General features: G+C 43.8%; 1 protein-coding gene across 2 annotated transcripts in view; it reads left to right on the plus strand.

Moving 5' to 3' along the window:
• Nucleotides 1–24,981, plus strand: part of LOC110491881 — a 51,503-nt gene that overhangs the window by 3,910 nt on the left and 22,612 nt on the right. The window contains exon 3 of one of the 2 annotated variants that reach the window (XR_005036514.1): nucleotides 14,371–14,774. The exons of the other annotated variant lie outside the window; for it this stretch is intronic. The gene's annotated coding sequence lies outside the window, so the exon portion shown is untranslated. Of the gene's footprint in view, nucleotides 1–14,370; nucleotides 14,775–24,981 lie in introns of those variants that run through there. 2 annotated transcript variants of the gene reach the window in all.

A 24,981-nucleotide genomic window follows, 5' to 3' on the forward strand; every position in this document is an offset into this window, starting at 1 on the left:
TTAGATTTTTCTGAAATTCACTGAGGAGTATGGCCCCTTCCTCCTATGAGGAGCCTCCACTGGTACAGCCTTACCTGTTGTAAAAATGCCTAGCTAGAGCCGTTTGAGCGTTCGGCTGTGAATGCCTTCACCCGCTAATACTTAATGTGATATAATTGGTTCTGACTCGCTATAGACTGTCCGGGAAGAACAGTACAGATGCTTCTTAGTCCAGGACTTATTTTCATCACCACCACACACTATAGTATACTACTATACTATAGTCTATGCCGCTCTGACATTGCGCGACCATATATTTATATATTCTTAATTCCATTCCTTACTTAGATTTGTATGTATTGGGTATATGTTGGGACATTTTTAGATATTACTGCACTGTTGGCGCTAGAAACACAAGCATTTCGCTACACCCGCAATAACATCTGCTAAACACGTGGATATGACCAATACAATTTCATTTAGATTTCAAACACACAGAAATCTTTCAGGTAAGAACAAATATACAAGATGCAATAGGAATATCTACACAGGAATGAATGGCATAGCATCTATACAAGGATTTTCAAATAACAGCATACACATTTACAGCAGTGAGAGAGAGAGAGAACTAATTACAGGCAATATTTTATATCCCTCTCTCTCAGGACTGGTGGATATCTGATCTGATATGTCTGGTGCCACAGTCATAAATCTTATTGCGCATGCGCTAAACATCTAGAATCTCTCGCCATGGTTTAAGAGTAGCACAAACCATGAAAACGCAGAGATAAAGTATTCTCACTAATGTTCAGTCCCTGGACAATAAAGTAGACGAGCTCAGGGGCGGATCTCCTTCCAGATAGACATCAGGGACTGAAACCTACTCTGTTTCACGGAGTCATGGCTCTCTCCGGATATACTGTCCCCGTCCATACAGCCAGCTGGGTTCTCAGTACATCGCACAGACAGGAATAAAGAACTCTCCGGGAAGAAGAATGGCAGAGGGTGTATGTTTCATGATTAACTACTCATGGTGTGATTATGATATCATAAACAGGAACTCAAGTCCTTTTGTTCACCCGACCTAGAATACTTCACAATCAAATGCCAACCGTATTATCTCCTATGAGAATTCTCTTCGGTTATAGTCACAGCTGTGTATATTCCTCAAGCCGATACCACGACGGGCATCAAGGAATTACGCTGGACTTTGTGCAAACTGGAAACCACATTGTAGCTGGGGATTTTAACAAAGCAAATTTGAGAAAAACGCTACCGAAGTTCTATCAACACATTGCCTGTAGTATTCAGCTTCAAAAACTCTGGGCCATTGTTACTCCCCCTTCCGAGATGGCAACAAGGCCCTCCCTTCGGCAAATCAGACTACGACTCCATTCTGCTCCTTCCATCCTATAGGCAGAAACTCAAACAAAAAGTACCCGTGCTAAGGTCTATTCAACGCTGGTGTGACCAATTTGGAATCCATGCTAAAAGATTGTTTTGATCACGCGGACTGGGATATGTTCCGGATATGTTCTGGGTTGCCTCTGAGAATAACATTGACGTATACACAGACACGGTGACTGAGTTGATCAGGAAGTGTATAGGGGATGTTGTTCCCACTGTTACTATTACAACCTACCCAAACCACAAACTGTAGATAGATGGCATAATTTGTGCAAAACTGAAAGTGCAAACCACCACATTTAACCATGGCAAGGTGACTGGGAATATGGTTGAATACCAACAGTGTAGTTATTCCCTCCGTAAGTCAATCAAACAGGCTAATGTCAGCACAGAGATAAAGTGGAGTGATAGTATAACGGCTCAGACACGAGACATATGTGTCAGGATCTACAGATAATCACAGATTACAAAGGGAAAACCAGCCACGTCGCGGACACCGACATCTTGCTCCCGGGCAAGCTAAACACATTCGCTCGCTTTGAGGTTAAACACAGTGCCACCGACACGGCCCGCTCCCAAGGACTGTGGGCTCTTGTTCTCTGTGGCCGACGTGAGTAAGACATTTTAAGCGTGTTAACCCTCGCAAGGCTGCCAGCCCAGACGGCATCCCTAGCCGCGTCCTCAGAGAATACGCAGACCAGCTGGCTGGAGTGTTTACAGACATATTCAATCTCTCCCTATCCCAGTCTGCTGTCCCCACTTCCTTCAAGATATCAACCATTGTTCCTGTACCCAAGAAAGCAAAGGTAACTATGGCTATCGCCCCGTAGCACTCACTTCTGTCATCATGAAGTGCTTTGAGAGGCGAGTTAAGGATCATATCGCCTCCACCGACACCCACTTCAATTTGCATATCGCCCCAATATATCCGCAGACGATGCCATCGCACTGCACACTGTCCTATCCCATCTGGACAAGAGGAATACCTATGTAAGAATGCTGTTCATTGACCACAGCTCAGCCTTCCACACAATAGTACCCTCCAAACTCATCATTAAGCTAGAGGCCCTGGGTCTGAACCTCACCATGTACAACTGGGTCCTGGACTTCCAGACAAGCTGCCCCCAGGTGGTGAAGGTAGGAAACAATACCTCCACTACGCTGATCCTCAACATTGGGGCCCCACAAGGGTGCGTGCTCAGCCCCCTCCTGTACTCCTTGTTCACCCATGACTGCGTGGCCACGCAGATGACACAACAATAGTAGACCTGATTACCAACAATGACAAGACAGCCTACAGGGAGGAGGTGAGGTCCCTGGTGGTGGCAGGAAAATAACCTCTCCCTTAACGTCAACAAAACGAAGGAGGTGACCACGTACTTCAGGAAACAGCAGAAGGAGCACTCCCCTATCCACATTGATATCAACACATGCTCCACCGTTTCCTCCAGTAAACACTCATCACACAGACAACTTGCGTGTTTATCTGCCGAAAACGATAGCCACTCTGACCTGGAGTGTGAGGGATCTGTCCAAATGTGCATTTGTGCATTCTGATTGGTGGAAACCAGGAAGCTGTAGATAGCTGAGAAGGGGAGAAATCACACTTACACAAGGTTGCCATGACCTCGGTTTTCAGTGAAATTGGTCTGCTTTGAAAATTGTCACAGGCGATCCTAGTGGGTTGCTGGTTTTTCGGCTACTTCTAAATTGCACCACGGCCGCCATTGCGTATATATTTTCACTGTGGTCTGCTGCTGCTAACAATCAGGCAGTAAGCAGGCTGTTACTGAGTGAAGGCAATTTTTTACTCAGTAATGTAATCAGATTATTTTCAGTTACTTTTGGATTACGTCATCCGTAAAACACATAAGAATGTTTTTTTGGAGCCACGAAGTAGAGCCACATTATAACACATCAACATGCACAGTGTAATGACACATTTCGTCCACTAAGTACTTTTTTTAAGTTTAAGCAAAACATTATTATTACCAATTTAACAACATTTATTGCAGGATGTTTGAGCCACTAAGCAAAGCCACATTAGAACACATCACAAAACATTGTGACAAAAATGTATTAAGGCCCTGTATACCTTGCCTCTAACATGTGTCTTTCGTCCTGATCTTGTCCATTTATACCTATATGATCTGATCACAGTCAGATCACAATGCATCTTTTAATAATGTACACCTGTCTAAAAATGTGGGCTTAAACACAATGTGCAGGACAAAGGATACATGTTAAAACCAGGTACAGGTAAGGGTTTAAGTATCACCGCAACATGGATGGTGCTAAACACTTATCCCACGGGACACCAGTACAAAATAGTATGAAAATGTATGCACTCACTACTGTATATCGCTCTGGATAAGGGCGTCTGCTAAATGGCTAAAATGAGAAATAGAAATATGAAGAAAACATATTTTTTTTACAACATGCACAGTGTAATGACACATTTAGTCCACAAAGTGTTTTAAAAAAAAAAAAGTTTAAGCAAAAAAAGTGCAGCTAGGTGCAATAACCCCACATATCTGACATGGCATTACAGTAGGCCTATTCTGAGTCTAGCCATCTCGAATGATTGAAGGCAGAAATTGCTGGTGTATCACAGCAAATCAAATCAAATTGTATTTGTCACATGCGTCGAATAGAACAGTGAAATGCTTACTTACTAGCCCTAAACCAACAATGCAGTTTTAAGAAAATAGCCCCTCCCCTCAAAAAAAGATAAGAATAACAAATAATTAAAGAGCAGAAATAAATAACAGTAGTGGGGCTATATACAGGGGGTGCCGGTACAGAGTCGAAGTGTGGGGGCACTAGTGTTGAGGTAATATGTACATGCATTTAGAGTTATTAAAGTGACTATGCATAGATAATAACAGAGAGTAGCAGCAACGTAGAAGGGGGGGGCAATGCAAATAGTCTGGGTAGCCATTTAATTAGATGTTCAGTAGTCTTATGGCTTGGGGGTAGAAGCTGTTTAAAAGCCTCTTGGATGAAGACTTGGCGCTCCGGTATCGCTTGCTGTGCGGTAGCAGAGAGAACAGTCTATGACTAGGGTGGCTGGAGTCTTTGACAATTTTTAGGGCCTTCCTCTGAAACCGCCTGGTATAGAGGTCCTGGTTGGCAGGAAGCCCCAGTGATGTACTGTAGTGCCTTGCGGTTGGAGGCCGAGCAGTTGCCATACCAGGCAGTGATGCAAGCAGTCAGGATGCTCTCGATGGTGCAGCTGTAGAACCTTTTGAGGATCTGAGGACCCATGCCAAATCTTTTCTGTCTCCTGAGGAGGAATAGGTTTTGTCGTGCCCTCTTCACGACTGTCTTGGTGTGCTTGGACCATGTTAGTTTGTTGGTGATGTGGACGCCAAGGAACTTGAAGCTCTCAACCTGCTCCACTTGAGAGCTTCAAGTTGAGACTTCCTTAGATATCGTGCACCGGCTGTTGTGCTCGGTCCTCCTTTTCCAGTAGTCCACAATCAATTCCTTTGTCTTGATCAGGTTGAGGGAGAGGTGTTAATGATGGTGTTGGAGTCGTGCCTGGCCGTGCAGTCATGAGTGAACAGGGAGTACAGGAGGGGACTGAGCATGCACCCCTGAGGGGCCCCGTGTTGAGGATCAGTGTGGCAGATGTGTTGTTACCTACCCTTACCACCTGGGGGCGGAGCCAGTTGCAGAGTGAGGTGTTTAGTATCACTTACTGATGAAGCCAGTGACTGATGTGGTGTCCTTAATGCCATCGGAAGAATTCCGGAACATGTTCCCGTCTGTGCTACACACTCAGACATGAGTGAAAAACAATCACGTAGGTTAGCATCTGCTTCATCTGACTACTTGTTTTTAGAGACCGAGTCACTGGTGCTTCCTGCTTTACTTTTTGGTTGTTAACAGGAATCAGGAGGATAGACTTATGGTCAGATTTGCCAAATGGAGGGCGAGGGAGAGCTTTGTATGCATCTCTGTGTGTGTAGTAAAGGTGGTCTAGAGTTTTTTTCTCCCTCTGGTTGCACATTTAACATGCTGATAAAAATTAGGTAAAACTGATTTTAAGTTTCCCTGCATTAAAGTCCCCGGCCACTAGGAGCTCCACCTCTGGATGAGCGTTTTCCTGTTTGCTTAGAGCAGTATACAGGTCATCGAGTGTTGTTTTAGTGCCAGCATCGGTCTGTGGTGGTATGTAGACAGCTACGAAAAATACAGAAACTCTCTCGGGTAGATAGTGTGGTGTACAGCTTATCATGAGATACTCCACCTCAGGCGGGCGAGCAAAACCTTGAGACTTCCTTAGATATTGTGCACCAGCTGTTGTTTACAAATATGCATAGGCTCCCGCCCTGTGTCCTACCAGAGGCTGCTGTTCTATCCTGCCGATTAGTGTATAACCTGCCAGCTGTATGTTATTAATGTTGTCGTTCAGCCACGACTCAGGGAAACATAAGATGTTACAGTTTTTAATGTCCCATTGGTAGGATATACAGTTGAAGTCGGAGGTTTACATACACTTACAGTGAGGGAAAAAAGTATTTGTTCCCCTGCTGATTTTGTACATTTGCCCACCGACAAAGAAATGATCAGTCTATAATTTTAATGGTAGGTTTATTTGAACAGTGAGAGACAGAATAACAACAAAAAAGGGCCTCCCGGGTGGCGCAGTGGTCTAGGGCACTGCATCGCAGTGCTAGCTGTGCCACCAGAGACTCTGGGTTCGCCACCAGACTCTGTCGCAGCCGGCCACGACCGGGAGGTCCATGGGGCGATGCACAATTGGCCTAGCGTCGTCCGGGTTTGGCCGGTAGGGATATCCTTGTCTCATCGCGCACTAGCGACTCCTGTGGCGGGCTGGGCGCAGTGCACGCTAACCAGGTCGCCAGGTGCACAATGTTTCCTCCGACACATTGGTGCGGCTGGCTTCCGGGTTGGATGCGCACTGTGTTAAGAAGCAGTTTGGCTTGGCTGGGTTGTGTTTCGGAGGACGCATGGCTTTCGACCTTCGTCTCTCCCGAGCCCGTACGGGAGTTGTAGCGATGAGACAAGATAGTAACTGCTAACAATTGGATACCACGAAATTGGGGAGAAAAGGGGGTAAACATTTTTTTAAAGAATAACAACAAAAACATCCAGAAAAACGCATGTAAAAAATGTTATAAATTGATTTGCATTTTAATGGGGGAAATACAGAGGTCAGACGTTTCTTGTAGTTGGCCACCAGGTTTGCACACATTTCAGGAGGGATTTTGTCACACTCCTCTTTGCAGATCTTCTCCAAGTCATTAAGGTTTCGAGGCTGATGTTTGGCAACTCGAAACTTCAGCTCCCTCCACAGATTTTCTATGGGATTAAGGTCTCGAGACTGGCTAGGCCACTCCAGGACTTTAATGTGCTTCTTCTTGAGCCACTCCTTTGTTGCCTTGGCCGTGTGTTTTGGGTCATTGTCATGCTGAAATACCCATCCACAACCCATTTCAATGCCCTGGCTGAGGGAAGGAGGTTCTCACCCAAGATTTGACGGTACATGGCCCCGTCCATCATCCCTTTGATGTGGTGAAGTTGTCATGTCCCCTAAGCAGAAAAACACCCCCAAAGCATAATGTTTCCACCTCCATGTTTGACGGTGGGGATGGTGTTCTTGGGGTCATAGGCAGCATTCCTCCTCCTCCAAACATGGCGAGTTGAGTTGATGCCAAATGATAACAATAGCGTAATATATTTAATATGCCATATAGTATTTTTTTCACTAATTCAATTTTAACTAACTTAACCTCTCTGGGATAAGGGAACACAAATGTCCCACTTGGCCAAATGCCAGGGAAAATGCAGAGCGCAAGATTCATATAAAATACTATAAAATTCAAACTTTCATCAAATCACACATGCAAGATAGCAAATTAAAGCTACACTCGTTGTGAATCCAGCCAACATGTCAGATTTCAAAAAAGCTTTTCGCCAAAAGCATAAGAAGCTATTATTTGATGATAGCACAGCAGTAAACAAAGAGTAGCATATTTCAACCCTGCAGGCGCTACACAAAACGCAGAAATAAAATATAAAACATGCCTTACCTTTGACGAGCTTCTTTTGTTGGCACGCCAATATGTCCCATAAACATCACAAATGGTCCTTTTGTTTGATTAATTCTGTCCATATATATCCAAAATGTCAATTTATTTGGCGCGTTTGATCCAGAAAAAAACAGGTTCCACTTTGCGCAAAGTCTCTAGAAAATATTTCAAAAGTTACCTGCATTAGAATGACACATTTCCAGAACAAATTCAGTGATATCTGCTAACCAGACGTGTCGCAGTGGTTAAGGGCATTAGAATGACACATTTCCAGAACAAATTCAGTGATATCTGCTAACCAGACGTGTCGCAGTGGTTAAGGGCACTGTACTGCAGCACCAGCTGTGCCACCAGAGACTCGTCGTCCGGGTTAGGGAGGGGTTGGCCGGTAGGGATATCCTTGTCTCATCGCGCACCAGCGACTCCTGTGGCGGGCCGGGCACAGTACTCGCTAACCAAGGTTGCCAGGTGCACTGTGTTTCTGTTTTCAATAGAGGACGAGAGGAAACTAACGCTACTTTTCAAGTCTTGGCCAACTCTCAACAGCGTTACCCTTTTTCCAGGATGGCCGTACTTCTTCATTGCACAAAGGAATAACCTCAACCGAATTCCAAAGACTGGTGACATCCAGTGGAAGCGGTAGGAACTGCAAACAAGTGCCTAAGATATATCGTCTCCCCATGAGAACCCATTTAACAGACAGCAACTTCTAAATAAATAATTCTGAATGGTTAGTCCTCTGGGTTTTGCCTGCTACGTAAGTTCTATTATACTCACAGACATGATTCAAACAGATTTAGAAACTTCAGAGTGTTTTCTATCCAAATCACTAATAATATGCATATCTTATATTCTTGGCACGAGTAGCATGAAGTTGAAATTGGGCACGCTATTTATCCAGAAGTGAAAATGCTGCCCCTTATACCTTAAGAAGTTAATCATTATGACACACCCCTCACTACTGTCAATGGTTACACTAATTGCACTGTGTGTCTACATAACCTGGTTCAAGTATTCATGACATTACCCTGAGGAAGGCACAGTGATGCCGAAACGTTGTTAAATACCCATTTAATTGCTGGGAGTTTGCACATGGAGTGTGCGACTGAGGTGAGGTCACCGCATGTGTGGGATGTGGAACTAAAGGGTTAACTAAGGCGTATTGAGCAGGGCTAGATGCTCTACAGTGAAATAAGGCAATAGTTACTAACCAAAACAGCAATGGACAAGGCATATTGACATTAGGGAGAGGCATGCATAGCCGAGTGATCATAGGGGTCCAGTGAGTGGCTCAGGCGGGCCGGAGACCAGGCGATTCAGGCAGCTAGCGGGCCGGGGATAGCAAGCTAGCTGAAGGGCCTTAGAGGGACGTCGCGACGGAAGAAGTCAGTTGTAGCCCCCTCGTGCTGTTACGTCGGCAGACCAGTTGCCGTGGATCAGCAGGGCTCCGTGTGGTAAAAGGGTCCAGGCCAATTGGGAAAATAGGGATGGTGGCCAAAGAATTTGTCTGATGGGCCTCTTAAGCTAACAGTCCGATATGCTCTAGACAGCTAGCGGGCCACGGCTAGCAGGCTAGCAGATGGGCATTCAGGGGACATCGCGATGGAGAAGCCAGTTGAAAAACCCCCTCGGGCGAATTATGTCAGTTGTCCAGTCGTGATGGGTCGGCGGGGATCCAGGCCAATTGGCAAAATAGGTATTGTAGCCCAATGAGTGGCTGATAGACCTCTTCGGCTAGCCGGGAGATGGGCTTAGCAAAGGCTAGTTGGTTCTTGCTTCAGAGACGTTGGCCAAGAGTGGCCAGGAGTGGTTTACCAGGCACCCGCATGTTTTGGAACATATCCTGCCGAGTGTCCAAAGTAGCTGACACCATGATACTGAATAGATGGGAGGCCATCAAAAAATCCCTGCTCTTCAGTAACAATGAAGAGAGACAGGAGGAAAATGAGGATCCACTCCACAAGATCCAACCACTGGTCACTCATCTAACCTCAACTGACATCAATCCCAATGGGTGAGAAGCTGGCTGTTGATGAGCAAATGGCCCCATTCAAGGGAAGAAATAGATTGAAGCAATACCTGCCATCAAAACCAAAGAAATGGGGCTACAAGATACTCGTCTTGGCTGGCTCTGATGGTGTCCCGCACAACTTAGAAAACTACACAGGGAGAGTTGTACAACCCCCTGAGCTAACAGATGTGGGAGCAAGTGGCAACGTTGTACTCTGCCTGGCCCAGCCTATACCCAAGCAAGAGAACTACAACCTCTTCTTCAACAACTGGTTTACGAGTGTTCCTCTTGTGTTCACACTGGCTCAGCAGGGAATTCACTGCACTGGTACTGTTCGTGGCAACAGACTACCAGGCCTCAACTTGATGTACGATGCTGAGCTGAAGAGAGCAGCACGTGGATCTTTTCAACAGAAGATGGCCATGGTTGAAGAAACCACTTTCCACATTGTGAAGTGGTACGATAACCGCTCAGTGACCCTTCTGAGTGATTACACTGGAGCCCACCCAGTCAGGTTGACAGGTGGGATCGCAAGCGAAAGATGATCACCAAAGTCCCCTGCCCTGCTGTATATGGGTGGGGTGGATCTGCTTGACTTACTGATTGCACTATACCGGAACAAAATCAGATCAAAGAAGTGACACCACCAGCTGTTGTTCCACTTCCTGGATAGGATCATTGTGACCACCTGGCTGCTCTACCGAAGAGATTGTGAAGGCACTGGCATGAGAAAGAAGGAACAAATGTTTACCTTCAAGTCATACATCGCTGAAGGCCTATGCAAAAGTGGAAAGAGTCTGGAGCACAAGAAAGGTCGTCCCAGTTCCACAATTGCTGGTATGAGGAGAAAAGGACCCGCTGCTCCAATGCCAGTCCCTGATGTGCACCTGGATGCCACAGCCCATTGGATGATTATGGCTGAAGAAAAGAGGAGTTGCAAGGTACCAGGGTGCACAGGTACACCAAAAGCCAAGTGCCGGAAATGTCCACCTCTGTTTCACATCCACCAGCAACTGCTTCCTGAGGTTCTACACAGAATAGGAAATCGGAGTTTGCTTTGTCAAAAAGAGAAACACTGATTCAAACAACAAACCACACACGTTCAGACACACTGAAACTCACACATATAAACATAGAAACACACAGGCTAACCACACACACACACACAAACACAGTAATTTGGATGTTGGTTTATATGTTGAAATGAAATGTGAGAAACATTTATACATGAGGTGTTAGTTGTAATTAGTAATAGTTTGTTTATTTGATTGTTTGCTGTTTTGACTTTAAAGCTTCTAATTGTGATTGGTTGGAACTATTTGTGGTTGATGTTTTGTCAAAATAAAACTTTTTCTAATGCATATTTTGCTTGTTTTCCTTATTCCACTTATCATATGTACTCTAGAAAACCTTGGTGTTTCAGTTCCCTCGTAGCACATTGTTTGCCTTGAGGCAACAAACCAGTATCTGGTTGGGGGAGTGACAAATGTTATGATGGATGTATTAACAAAAAAATTGGGTGAAATATATATTTCTCCCACAAAAAATAAAAATTCATGCCATAGAGGGTTAAGTTCTGCAATAAGAGCTACGACACTAATATTTGTGTTAACTCTTCACAGTTATGAACATTTAATTGACCTAAGATCCATAGGCAAGGCTGTACAGTATGCCCCCAATGCAATTCTGAAGTCTAATACATCCATCCACAGTGTGATTTCAACTAAGAATTTATTTTGTTGGTCAAATTAACAAATTGTCTTTTGTTGAATTTATATAACAACAGTTCCAACTTGTTAAGCATTATACAGTTCAAATATGTAAAGATTCCACTATTTGTAACTGTTTACGTCAGTTTCAATGCAGGACTACTATTTCTACTATTGTTGCTAATGGCTATTGTGGCTAATTTCACATAGGTGGTGACAAATCAGTCGAGCAACATGCTGTGATATTGATCAACCAATGGTGTGCTAGATACCACCCACAGACTTTTGATTGACACCCCCTCATCATATTGGAGGAAGAAAATTCATGAGTATATAAATTAAGAAAATTAACTTGTTTGAATAATTACATAATGCATAGATACATACAGATATGTAGAGAATTTATTAATTGTAGTCAGTATTTTTTTATTTCCTTTTTCATCTATTTAATTATGTGGGGAAACATTTGATCTATTTATATGTGCATTTATTTATTAAATTCTAATTACGGTAGGTTTGGTCCTTTAGGTAAAAGTTACTTAGAACACATGCTGAGTAATTCTCATTCTGGTCCAGACACTATTGATTTTTATGTTTTAAATAGTTTTTTTGGACATACCTTATTTGTAGTATCAAATGTAGGGCCTCCTGTCATTTTAAACAAACAACGATTTATAAAGGGTTTATAGAGCATTCATATAGTCTTCATAAGCACTACATATGCTATGTCTTTCACAAATCATGAATAAGGCCTAAGCAAAGTCATATGAATGATATAAAATGTCCTTCTGGTGATTTGACAAATATGACAGTGGCACATGCCTTTTTGTGACCCTTTTATACCATAAACAATTGCCTATGAATGATTTCTGAAGCCTCTATATAGGCCTAATTTTAAATAGTTTGATTTTTATTCTTTGTAAATTACTTTGTTATAGAGAGCAAGGACAACTAACACCATCGATCATAGTTAATGAGTTTTAATGGTATTCCGCCTTTGCCACACATTTACCACAGGTGTCATAAAAGAGTGTCGTAAACCATCACTCAGAACCCCATCAATACATCTTCCTTTTTTTATATATATATATTATTTTTTATACAAATGTACACATTTCATCAACAAGCAATGTCAATTCACAAATATCAATTCATCTCTGTTTTCAAATAGTCAATCATGAACATATCAAAACAAAACCCAACAACTCAATGAGTCAGTGTTTGGTCCATTAAACATCACCACTGAATATTCAATCTTTTCTGGAGGCCTGCTGGCCCTCTCAGACCTGCGCAGGGTCTGAGGCACTGTGTCCGAAGCTTCTGTCCCAGTACCTTCTGTCATACTCTGTCCCTTTCTATCCCATGAATCTGGACCCCGAATTCGAACCACATCCTGAGCTGCAACGATAACGATAATGATAACTCTAGCAGTTTTGTCATAGTATCATTTTGTCTTGCCTTCAGCTGTATAATTTTTGTCTTGCCTTCACAGCATAAAGGGCAGTCATTCAGGTAGGCAACCTGGAACGCAACTTGCGTCCCATTTTTAAGACTTCAGCAGGTGACCGGCCACATTCCAAGGGCGCTGCTCTTTAAGACAAAGCCAAGTATGGATCAGTCCCACTGTGTGCTGCCTTTTTAACAGTCTTCATGATTTAAACACCCTTTTCAGCCTTTCCATTACTTTTAGGATATAGCAGACTAGAGGTTATGTCTGAACTCATAATGCTCTGCAAACACCTTAAACCCAGGTGCAATATCAGGTGCATTCTCAGAAACCACCACTAGGGGAATCCCATGCAAAAAGTGCAAAATTACCATATTTGCTGTTGTGCTGGACAAGAGTGGAATTTCAGGGTAATTTGACAAGTAGTCGATAGTCAACAAACAGTCCTTACCATTGCAGTGAAACAAGTTGACTCCAACCTTCTCCCAGGCTGTGATGGGTACCTCTCCCATAACCATGGGCTCATTGGGCTGCCTATAATGATGTGTTCCAAATCCTGTGAACACATCAGAATATATTTGAGCAATCTCCTCACCATTTTGATTACTTGTCACCCGTTGAACCCTGTGCAGCCAGTCAGTCATTAATGGTGTACACTCTCTTAACCAGTCCCAACGACTCACATGCTGTATCCCCCAAAAGAGAATCATGCACCTCTGGTACAATCACAAACATAAGTGTGTGTCTTCTTGTTTTCCCCTTTACAGTCAGCCGACACAAACCTTTAGTCTCAATTGCTTGGCCATTGTACGCTTTGAGAACCACAGCCTTTTGCATGATGACTGATTTGTGCTTTAACTCATGACAATCCCTCATTCATTAGGTTGGCTTTAGCTCCTGTGTCCAGCTTTAAGGTCAAAATTGTACCATTGACCACTAGTAGTACAACCCAGTGGTCACTAGCTACAGTATGGACCTGTGATGGTTCTTGCCCATCCTCCATGCAATCCACAGTGTACACAAACAAATCAGTTTGTTCATTCTCCTCCATTTCAATGATGTGAACATTTTGTCTCCAATACTTGTCCTCTGCAAAACACATTTTTCCAAAATGATTTTTTCCCTTGCACTTGTAGCAACATTTCCCAAACCAGTACACTTCCTGGTCTGGTGCCACACCTGATACAATCATGTTGCTTGTGAATCCTTTGAAAGTCATATTACTTGGGGCTCCTTTGATCATAGCGCCCCCTAGTGTCCTTCTCTACAAAATCCACTGCAGCTCTTTCCTCCTCCATAGCAGTACTTGCTGGTGTGGAGCTAAAGGTTTTAATATGCCGTTATCTCAGCTCATTCGCCTGACATATTTTTACTGCAGTGTCCAAATGTAACTCCCTTTCCCCGCAGCCATCTTTCTCTAACTCTGGAGTCATTTAACCCTACCAAACACAATCTGATCTCGAAGCATAGATCATTTCAAATCACTAAGAAAGACGTCGAACTTTTCACCTTGCTGTTGAATACGACAGCGAAATATGTCTCGTTCTTCTTAGGTGAACAATATGCATCCAGTACCTCCGCAAACTCATCTTTATCGTCCTCATTTGCCGTACCACGCCATACCAGGGACCTTTTTACACACAAAGTGAAGATTCACCTTTTTAGTTTGGCTTGTAATTAGTCTGGCTAGCTTTTGTCTTTCTTTTTAACATCTTTGTCACTCCCGTGTTTGTGCTTGTCTCCACCCCTCTACAGCTGTCGCCCATCTTCCCCGTTATCCATTCTACCTGCCTTGACACTGAGCCTGCCTGCCGTTCTGTACCTTGTTATACCACCCTGGATTACTGACCTCTGCCTGCCCTGAGCCTGCCTGCCGTTCTGTACCTTTTGACTCTGATCTGGATTACTGACCTCTGCCTGCCCTTGACCTGTCGTTTGCCTGCCCCCCTGTTTTTGTAATAAACTTTTGTTACTTCGAAACTGTCTGCATCTGGGTCTTCTACTGAGGCTTGACAGTCTTATTCCTATGTGTTTGTGTTCATTTTTGTCATTCTATGCTGCTTTTGTTTGACATTTCTTTGTAATTTTATATATTCTTATAACTATTTATAATACTAGTTGTGGTCTGTATGACATTTTACAAATAAAGTGTATTATTCAATAGCAAATGTACGTTAAGGCACATCTCTATCATATTCAAGCTTTTCTATATCTCTTTTGGCTGATGTGTATGTCAATTGTTTTATCTTTAGTCTGTAGCAGCACCAAGAGGCATTTCTACCCAACAATGCAGAGAGAAACAACAGGTGTAGACTAACAGTGAAATGCTTCCTTACGGGCCCTCCCCAACAATGTAGAGAGAAACAACAGGTGTAGACTAACAGTGAAATGCTTCCTTACGGGCCCTACCCAACAATGCAGAGAGAAAGAAAGTAGATAAATAATAAAGTAACAACACAAAAGTAATAATAAATACACAATGAGTATTGGTAACTTGGCTATATACACAGTGTACCAGTACCGAGTCCATGTACAGGGGTACGGGGTAATTGAGGTAAATATGTACTTATAACTAATAATAAAGTGACTAGACAACAGAATAGATAATAAACAGCAGCAGTGTGTGAGGAGTCATAGTTAGTGCAAAAAGGGTTAAGGCAGAAACCAAATCGCTACCCGGACTAACTATTTAAAGTCTTATGGGGGTAGAAGCTGTTCAAGCTCCTGTTGGTTCCAGACTTGGTGAATCAGTACCTCTTGTCGTGCGGTAGCAAAGAGAACAATCTATGACTTGAGTGGTCTTTGAGAATTTGTAGGGCCTTGCACTGATACCGCCTGGTATAGAGGTCCTGGATGGCAGGGAGCTCGGCTACAGCGTCGTGTCGTCAGCAAACTTAACGATGGTGTTGGAGTCAAAAATGGCCACGCAGTCGTAGGGTGAACAGGAGGGGAGTAAGCACGCATGCCTGAGATAAGATATACAGTGGGGCAAAAAAGTATTTAGTCAGCCACCAATTGTGCAAGTTCTCCCACTTAAAAAGAGGAGGCCTGTAATTTTCATCATAGGTACACTTCAACTATGACAGACAAAATGAGGGGGTAAAAAAATCCAGAAAATCACATTGTAGGATTTTTTTCTGAATTTATTTGCAAATTATGGTGGAAAATAAGTATTTGGTCACCTACAAACAAGCAAGATTTCTGGCTCTCACAGACCTGTGAGAGCCACTCGTTACCTGTATTAATGGCACCTGTTTGAACTTGTTATCAGTATAAAAGACACATGTCCACAACCTCAAACAGTCACACTCCAAACTCCACTATGGCCAAGACCAAATAGCTGTCAAAGGACACCAGAAACAAAATTGTAGACCTGCACCAGGCTGGGAAGACTGAATCTGCAATAGGTAAGCATCTTGGTTTGAAGAAATAAACTGTGGGAGCAATTATTAGGAAATGGAAGACATACAAGACCACTGATAATCTCCCTCGATCTGGGGCTCCACGCAAGATCTCACCCCGTGGGGTCAAAATGATTACAAGAACGGTGAGCAAAAATCCCAGAACCACACGGGGGGACCTAGTGAATGACCTGCAGAGAGCTGGGACCAAAGTAACAAAGCCTACCATCAGTAACACACTACGCCGCGAGGGACTCAAATCCTGCAGTGCCAGACGTGTCCTGCTTAAGCCAGTACATGTCCAGGCCCGTCTGAAGTTTGCTAGAGAGCATTTGGATGATCCAGAAGAAGATTGGGAGAATGTCATATGGTCAGATGAAACCAAAATATAACTTTTTGGTAAAAACTCAACTCGTCGTGTTTGGAGGACAAAGAATGCTGAGTTGCATCCAAAGAACACCATACCTACTGTGAAGCATGGGGGTGGAAACATCATGCTTTGGGGCTGTTTTTCTGCAAAGGGACCAGAACGACTGATCCATGTAAAGGAAAGAATGAATGGGGCCATGTATCGTGAGATTGAGTGAAAACCTCCTTCCATCAGCAAGGGCATTGAAGATGAAACGTGGCTGGGTCTTTCAGCATGACAATGATCCCAAACACACCGCCCGGGCAACGAAGGAGAGGCTTCGTAAGAAGCATTTCAAGGTCCTGGAGTGGCCTAGCCAGTCTCCAGATCTCCCCCATAGAAAATCTTTGGAGGGAGTTGAAAGTCTGTGTTGCCCAGCAACAGCCCCAAAACATCCCTGCTCTAGAGGAGATCTGCATGGAGGAATGGGCCAAAATTCCAGCAACAGAGTGAAAACCTTGTGAAGACTTACAGAAAAGGTTTGACCTCTGTCATTGCCAACAAAGGGTATATAACAAAGAATTGAGATAAACTTTTGTTATTGACCAAATACTTATTTTCCACCATAATTTGCAAATAAATTCATAAAAAATCCTACAATGTGATTTTCTGGATTTTTTTTCTCTAATTTTGTCTGTCATAGTTGAAGTGTACCTATGATGAAAATTACTGACTAAATACTTTTTTGCCCCACTTTAGTTTATTAGTCGATACAGGATAGAAATTTGGGTTCTGCTTTTAATCCACCCCCCCCCCCCCCCCCCCCAAATATCGCCACACATTAGGTTTGAGAGGCTGGAGCAGAGAACACCTACATTGCCCAATGAGCCGATTAGGGGTTAAGTTCCTTGCTTAAGGGAACGTCGGCAGTAGGTGGCACCCTGGACATTCACCAAGATTTTTGCCCCCTTCGGCAGTGGGATTTAAACCAGCAACCCTCAGCCTGCTTCCTTAACCTTGAAGTTACCACTGCCCCTGCCCTTTTGTCCAGGTGGGAGATGGAAGTGTGGAGTGCAATAGAGATTGCATCATTTGTTGGGGCGGTATACGAATTGGAATGGGTCCAGGGTGTCTGGGATGATGGCGTTGATAATGACCAGCCTTTCAAAGCATTTCATGGCTACAGATCTGAATGCTACGGGGTGATAGTCATTTAAACAGGTCACCTTGGCATTCTTGGGATTATGGTGGTCTGCTTGAAAGATTTAGGTATTACAGACTGGGTCAGGGAGAGGCTGAAAATGTCAGTGAAGACACTTGCCAGCTGGTCAGTGCATGCTCACAGTATGCGTCCTGGTAATCCGTCTGCGGCCTTGTGAATGTTAACCTATTTAAAGGTCTTACTCATATCGGCTACGGAGAACGTGATTACACAGTCGTCCAGAACAGCTCTCATGCATGGTTCAGTGTTGCTTGCCATTTAGCTCGTCTGATAGACTAATGTCACTGGGCAGCTCGCGGCTGGGTTTCCCTTTTGTTATCCATGATTGTTTGCAAGCCCTGCCACATCCGTTGAGTGTCAGAGCCAGCGTAGTAGAATTCAGTCTTAGTCCTGTATTGGCGCTTTGCCTGTTTGGAAAGTTGTAGCAGGATTTCTTATAAGCGTCCGGATTAGTGTCCCACTCCTTGAAAGCGGCAGCTCTTACCTACAGTATATCAGTGCGGATGTTGCCTGTAATCCATGGCTTCTGGCTGGGATATGTACATACGGTCATTGTTGGGATGATGTCGTCGACGCACTTATTAATGAAGCCGGTGACTAATGTGGTAAACTCCTCAATGCCATCGGATGAAGCCTGAGCGCGAGAGCCCCAAACTACCCCAATCCTTTGTCATGTTAATGCCCTGCTGGCACTGTTTGAGTACTGGTTGATGTGTGAAGAGCTTGTTGTTAATGGCCAGGCCCTGTTGTCCCACACAAAGAAAGGCTTTAAAGTGACACTCCAGTCTCATTTTCACCTCATTTAAAATCTGATTTACTTAGCAAAGGCACATCTCAATAGGTGGTCCAGGTAAGTCATGACATAGCACAAGTGGGGTGTGGGACTTTCCTCTTTTGTTCTCTATTGTGCCTCAATTGTTAATTAAGCAAGGGAGAGGCCAATGAGCTCACGGATTCCCAACAGACCAACTCCTTGAATGCCCTAATCCTTGAAGTCTGCAGTTGTGTCTAAAAAAAACACTATTTTGTTCTAACCTTATTTTTGTACCCTTTTGTGTGTGTACATGGGATATCGCTTTTTAACAGTAAAAGTATTTTTTTTAAATGAATTGCTGGAGGATGTCTTTAACATTGACCCCAGAAGCCTCCTCCAAGCCCCCCAAAAACACATGAGAGTAGAGTATTATTTTGTAACCCTAACATATAACATGGTTGGATGTCTTGATCCATTAGAATACCTGCAGTAGTTAACAAAAAAGTTAAACAATTAATTATACATGACACATTGAGAAACATGAATATTGTCCATATGCCACATCTATTCTAATTAGGCGATAAGACAGTTCATCATTGTCTTGCGACTGACATACATTGTTGGTTGAGGATACTAAATAATTGATGAAAACCTGCCATGGCTAACAACTACTAAGTAAAAGAGAGCTGCACCAAAAAGCACATTTACATGATCAATTCATAAAAAGGCAATAATTTCCATACAAATCATAATGAACTTTCAAGAATGTTTTTATTTATAGCTAGGCACTGAGGAACTACACAAATAGGCTGAACTAACCTATACATTTACATGTGAATTATGGAATACACATTGGAAATGTATTGAAGTATAGCTGAAATGTTGGGGGGGAGTGGGGGGTGCGTAATGAGGCTTAGGTCTGGTTGATGTCCAAGAAGAACTGTCTGGGGAAAGGACTTGACATGAGCATTTCCTGACATCTGACCCCTTTTACATCCTAGATTTACAGACCAACTCCAGCAACGCAAAACTGTTGAAGGTATCCGTTTGTGTACTCTACTATTCATAGGAGAGACGTCAATATTGTGTGGTAAACTCTGACAGACTTCCACTGTTTATACCAGTCAATTTACAGAGTAAACAGAATACGGAAAGAGGTTGTGTGGGTGTCCTAAAAATACATTTGCCCTACGAGTCGGGTCACATATCCCCACACTGTGCTATGAGGACGGGGAGCTTGGGCTTGTTGTCTGGGCTGTTAGGAACATTTCGTGGGAGAGAGTGGATGGTTGTTGGATGGTTGTTGGAAAAAGCTTTGGATGGGCAAGGCATTGGCGAAAGATACTTCTAATGTCTAAACAGTGTGTACTCTGATGTGTAGAACAGATTTGAGGTTTATTTTTACTAGATTTGTATTGTAAAATCTGACTGACTCTATAATACCAGATGTCTGCTTCAAATGTTTGCTTTCAACAAACACAGTTTCCCAGACACAGATTAAGCCTAGTCCTGGACAAAAAAGATAACTCAATGGAGAATTATTTGTAGTCCAGGACTAGGATCAATCTTTTTATAGTCAAGGACTCAATAATCCAGTACTATGTAATCCAAGGTTAAATCATGGTTCTAAAATCTCAGATCTGAATTAACTAAGTGGCCTATTCCCTGCTTCTATTTCCATGAAACCCACCAGTTTGATCATTGTTCTGTATGATCATTAAATCTTGCCTTGGGCACATGCATTCTGGGCAGTGCATTCTGAATGTATTCAGACCCCTTCACTTTTTCCACTTTTTGTTACATTACAGCCTTATTAAAATATATATACTGTATATTTTTTTATTCCTCTCATCAATCTATGCTCAATACGCCATAATGACAAAACAAAAAACATTTTTATTTAAAATTTTGCAAATGTATTAAAAATAAAATACTGAAATGTTACGTTTTAAATAATTATTCAGATACTTTACTCAGTACTTTGTTGAAGCACCTTTGGCAGCGATTACAGCCTCTAGTCTTCTTGGGTATGACGCTACAAGCGGCACACCTGTATTTGGTCATGTTTCTCCCATTGTTCTCTGCAGATCCTTTCAAGCTCTGTCAGGTTGAATGGGGAGCGGAACATGACTATTTTCAGGTCTCTCTAAAGATGTTCGATTGGGTTCAAGTCCGGGCTCTGGCTGGGCCACTCAAGGATATTCAGAGACTTGTCCCGAAGCCACTCCTGCGTTGTCTTGGCTGTGTGCTTAGGGTCGTTGTCCTGTTGGAAGGTGAACCTTCGCCCCAGTCTGAGGTCCTGAGTGCTCAAGGATCTCTCTGTACTTTGCTCTGTCTAGGGCTGTTACGGTGACCGTATTACCGCCACAGAGGTGGTCACAGAGTCATGACGGCAGTCAAATTCCACCTGACCGTTTAGTCATGACAGTAATTAGGCTTCTCCAAGCTCTGATGCTGCTAGTCATTAGTAGCCTACCAACCTGCCAACTGCCTGGTACTCAGCACTCTATTGTCTCTCTAATCACTCTGACATCAATGCAAATCATAGTCACACACCTCATCTATCCTAGAATAGGTCAACTTTTGTACTATGGGGAGAATGACATAAGCTAGTGCTTTTGCTGTTCGTTAGGCCTACTCATCTTATTGGCTGACAAAAAGTAGGCTAAATGTGGACAGTTCTTACATCTCCAATATGCGCCTTGGAATTCAATAAGAGGGACGGCACAGTTGCGTCCCGATGTGTCTGTCTTCATTCACTTGTAGCTGAAATGCTTGTGAGAAGGACCGATCACTTGAAGGCATTGGCTACATCTGAGAGAGCCATGTGAGCTAGAGGTGCTTCGGCAGCAGGGAGAAGGGGAATTATAATTAGCCTATTATATTCAGCCCAAGGGCACAACGGCCACTTTGGCCGCAAAACGCATGGATTTTTAGGGGGCATTACGGCCACACAAGGGGGATGACACCGGGAAATTCAATGCCTGGTAAGAATATTATCAAGTGCTTGTCAGATTGTGAATGAGACTGAAGAAGTGTGTGCAGCTTGCGACCTTTTTTCAAATCATCGTTAGAGTCCCATCATGCAGCCTTAGAATGTATTAAAAATCAAAACATAGCCCAACGTTTGTATCACAACTAATTAAGTGATAATGCCCTCGAAGCCGGTGTTTGGAGGATATATTGGCATGCCAATATATCCTCCAAACACCGGCTTCGAGGGCATTATCACTTTTATACAACGGGTTATCAACATATTCAAATAACGATTGACATATTTTTATACATTCTGCTGTTATATATACTCTGCTGTTTCCTGAAGTCCACAATCATCTCCTTTGTTTTGTTGACGTTGAGTGTGAGGTTATTTTCCTGACACCACACTCCGAGGGCCCTCACCTCCTCCCGTCTCATCGTTGTTTGTAATCAAGCCTACCACTGTAGTGTCGTCCGCAAACTTGATGATTGAGTTGGAGGTGTACATGGCCACGCAGTAGTGGGTGAACAGGGAGTACAGGAGAGGGCTCAGAACGCACCCTTGTGGGGCCCCAGTGTTGAGGATCAGCGGGGTGGAGATGTTGTTACCTACCCTCACCACCTGGGGGCGGCCCGTCAGGAAGTCCAGTACCCAGTTGCACAGGGTGGGGTCGAGACCTAGGGTCTCGAGCTTTATGATGAGTTTGGAGGGTACTATGGTGTTAAATGCTGAGCTGTAGTCGATGCTGGCTGGGTGGAAGGCAGAACACAGGATCCGCTTCAGGAAAGTCATATTCCTGGTCGTAATGATGGTGAGTTGACGTTGCTCTTATATTCAGTAGTTCCTCCCGACTGTATGTAATAAAACCTCAGATTACCTGGGGTACCAATGAAAGAAATAACACGTAAAAAAACAAAATACTGCATAGTTTCCAAGGAGCGCGAAGTGAGGCGGCCATCTCTGTCGGCGCCGGAAGTTAAATCCATTATTTAAAAAATGGAAAGAATATGGCACCACAACAAACCTGCCAAGAGAGGGCCGCTCACCAAAACTCACATACCAGGCAAGGAGGGCATTAATCAGAGAGGCAACAAAGAGACCGAAGATAACCCTGAAGGAGCTGCAAAGCTCCACAGCGGAGATTGTAGTATCTGTCCATAGGACCACTTTAAGCCATACACTCCAGCCATTGGCCAGCCATTGGCCAGCCATTGCCATTGCCATTACCATTGCTTAAAGAAAAAAATAAGCAAACACTTTTGGTGTTCACCAAAAGGCATGTAGGAGACTCCCCAAACATATGGAAGAAGATACTCTGGTCAGATGAGACTAAAATGGAGCTTTTGGGCCATCAAGGAAAACACTATGTTTGGCACAAACCCAACACCTCTCATCACCCTAAGAACACCAGAGGAGATAAAATACGAGCTAGCAGCCCGGGAGTTACCGTTGTACATCGATTCCCTATTTGCCCTTACTCTTAAGATTGATGAGCGTCTACGGGAACGCAGGAGTGAGAGGAGGTCTGGTCTTGGGCACACTCGTTCATCCGCTGCTGCTCGTTCATCTCCGAAGGAATCCAGATGTCCCCGAAGGCTGTATTTCCGAGAAGACCCGATGACACCATCATCAGTGAATGGTGAGTCAGATACACCGGAGCCTATGCAATTGGACAGAGCTAGATTATCACCTAGGGAACGTTCACATAGGCTACGTTCCAACAGTTGTCTGTACTGTGGGGCTGTGGGACATTATATTTTAATGTTTCTAGTTTAGCCTGCCTGGTTAAGAGACCTCTTTCTTTAGTAGGTGCAAGCACTCTGGTGAGCCAGACTGGGATTCCTCTAATTCCCATCAACCGCACTCCCTTTTTTCATGATACTGCTGTGGGGAGACCAGTCTAAATCTCTCCGGGTGCTCATTGACTCTGGAGAGGATGAGAGTTTTACGGACGCTACCCTAGTGTCTTAATTAGGTATCCCATCGCAATTCCTCTCTGTTCCCATGGACGCTAGAGCACTGGACGGCCGCTCTATTGGTAGAGTTAACCACAGCACTGCTCCTGTTAATCTGCAGGTTTCAGGAAATCAGTGAGGCTATACAGCTTCTCCTCATTGAATTCCCCCATGTTCCTGTTTTTTCTTAGCTCCAAAAGCCCAACCCCGTTATTGACTGGACCACGAGTTCATTCCTGGGTTGGAGTCTGTTCTGCCATTCCCATTGCCCCAAAGCAGTGCAGCCTTCCCAGAGACGGCCTCCTTAGGGCTTAAGTCAAGCCTTGGATTTCTCTGCCATCCCCACAGAGTACCATGACCTCCTGGAGGTCTTCAGCAAGGCGCGGTCTACTTCTCTTCCCCCGCATCGTCCCTACGATTGTGCCATTGACCTTCTCCCAGGCACCACGCCGCCTCGTGGTTGGCTATATTCCCTATCCGGCCCAGAGACCAAGGCCATTGAAGAGTACATTGAGGACTCTCTGGCTGCTGGAGGCATCCGTCCTTCTGCATCCCCTGCCGGCTCTGGGTTTTTCTTTGTGGAAAAGGACAAGACCCTGCATCCGTGCATTGACTACCGGGTCCTTAATGACCAAGAGTCGTTACCCCCTACCACTCCTCTCCTTAGCTTTTAAACCTCTCCATGGGGCTACCATCATCTCCAAGCTGGACTTTCAGAATGACAACCACCTGGTTCGGATACAGGAAGGGGATGAGTGAAAGACAGCCTTCAACACTGCCGGTGGACTTTATGAGTACCTGGTCATGCTGTTTGGACTCACCACCGCCCCCGCGGTTTTCCAGGTCCTGGGAAACGATGTGCTCCGGGACATGTTAAATAAGTTTGTGTTTGTCTACCTCAATAACATCCTGTTTTTTCCCCGTTCTGCCCAAGAACACGTTCTCGATGTTCGACAAGTCCTTCAGCGCCTCCTGGAGAACCAGTTATTTGTGAAAGCAGAGAAATGCGAAGAAGAAAAAAGACAAAAGGGAATTATTATTCATTGGAGGGGCAAGATTGCCTCTTCCAAATCTTTGATAATCACTTATTTCATCTGTGTTGTGTTCAGGAGGGTGCAATCACAAGTACTAAACGTTGCAGATAGAAGTGTCAGAGTAGGCCAGTGGAAGCTACTCAGAGGAGGAAGGGGAGGATCATCCTCCTCAGTGAATTTCATAAAAAGTGATCCTTTTTAGATTGAACTACACTAAATATATTCACTTCACCAAATAATTGATTAAAATACGTTGATTATAATGCACTGTTTTGCACATTTTTACAATGAAAGTCTACAGTAGCCTCAACAGAACTCTGTAGGGTAGCACCATGGTTTAGCTGGAGGACAGCTAGCTTCCTCTGCATACCTTGACTTCAATACAAAACATAGGAGGCTCATGGTTCTCAGCCCTTCCATAGACTTACACAGTAATTATGATAGTTTGGAGGATGTCCTCCGGAAGTTAGAGCTCTTGCAGCATAAACTGACATGTTGTCCACCCAATCAAAGGATCAGAGAATTAATCTAGTAGTGAGGCATAAACTACATAAGGCAAAAGCTACAGATGCCTATATGTAGCACTGCAGTGCATAATGGGGTGAGTAGTTGACTCAAAGACAATAGTTGGAACAGTTTTGAATATAATAAGATATAAATAAGCTCTCCACAAT

Source organism: Oncorhynchus mykiss, chromosome 16 (genome assembly GCF_013265735.2).
Source record: "Oncorhynchus mykiss isolate Arlee chromosome 16, USDA_OmykA_1.1, whole genome shotgun sequence".
NCBI classification, from domain to species: Eukaryota; Metazoa; Chordata; class Actinopteri; order Salmoniformes; family Salmonidae; genus Oncorhynchus; species Oncorhynchus mykiss.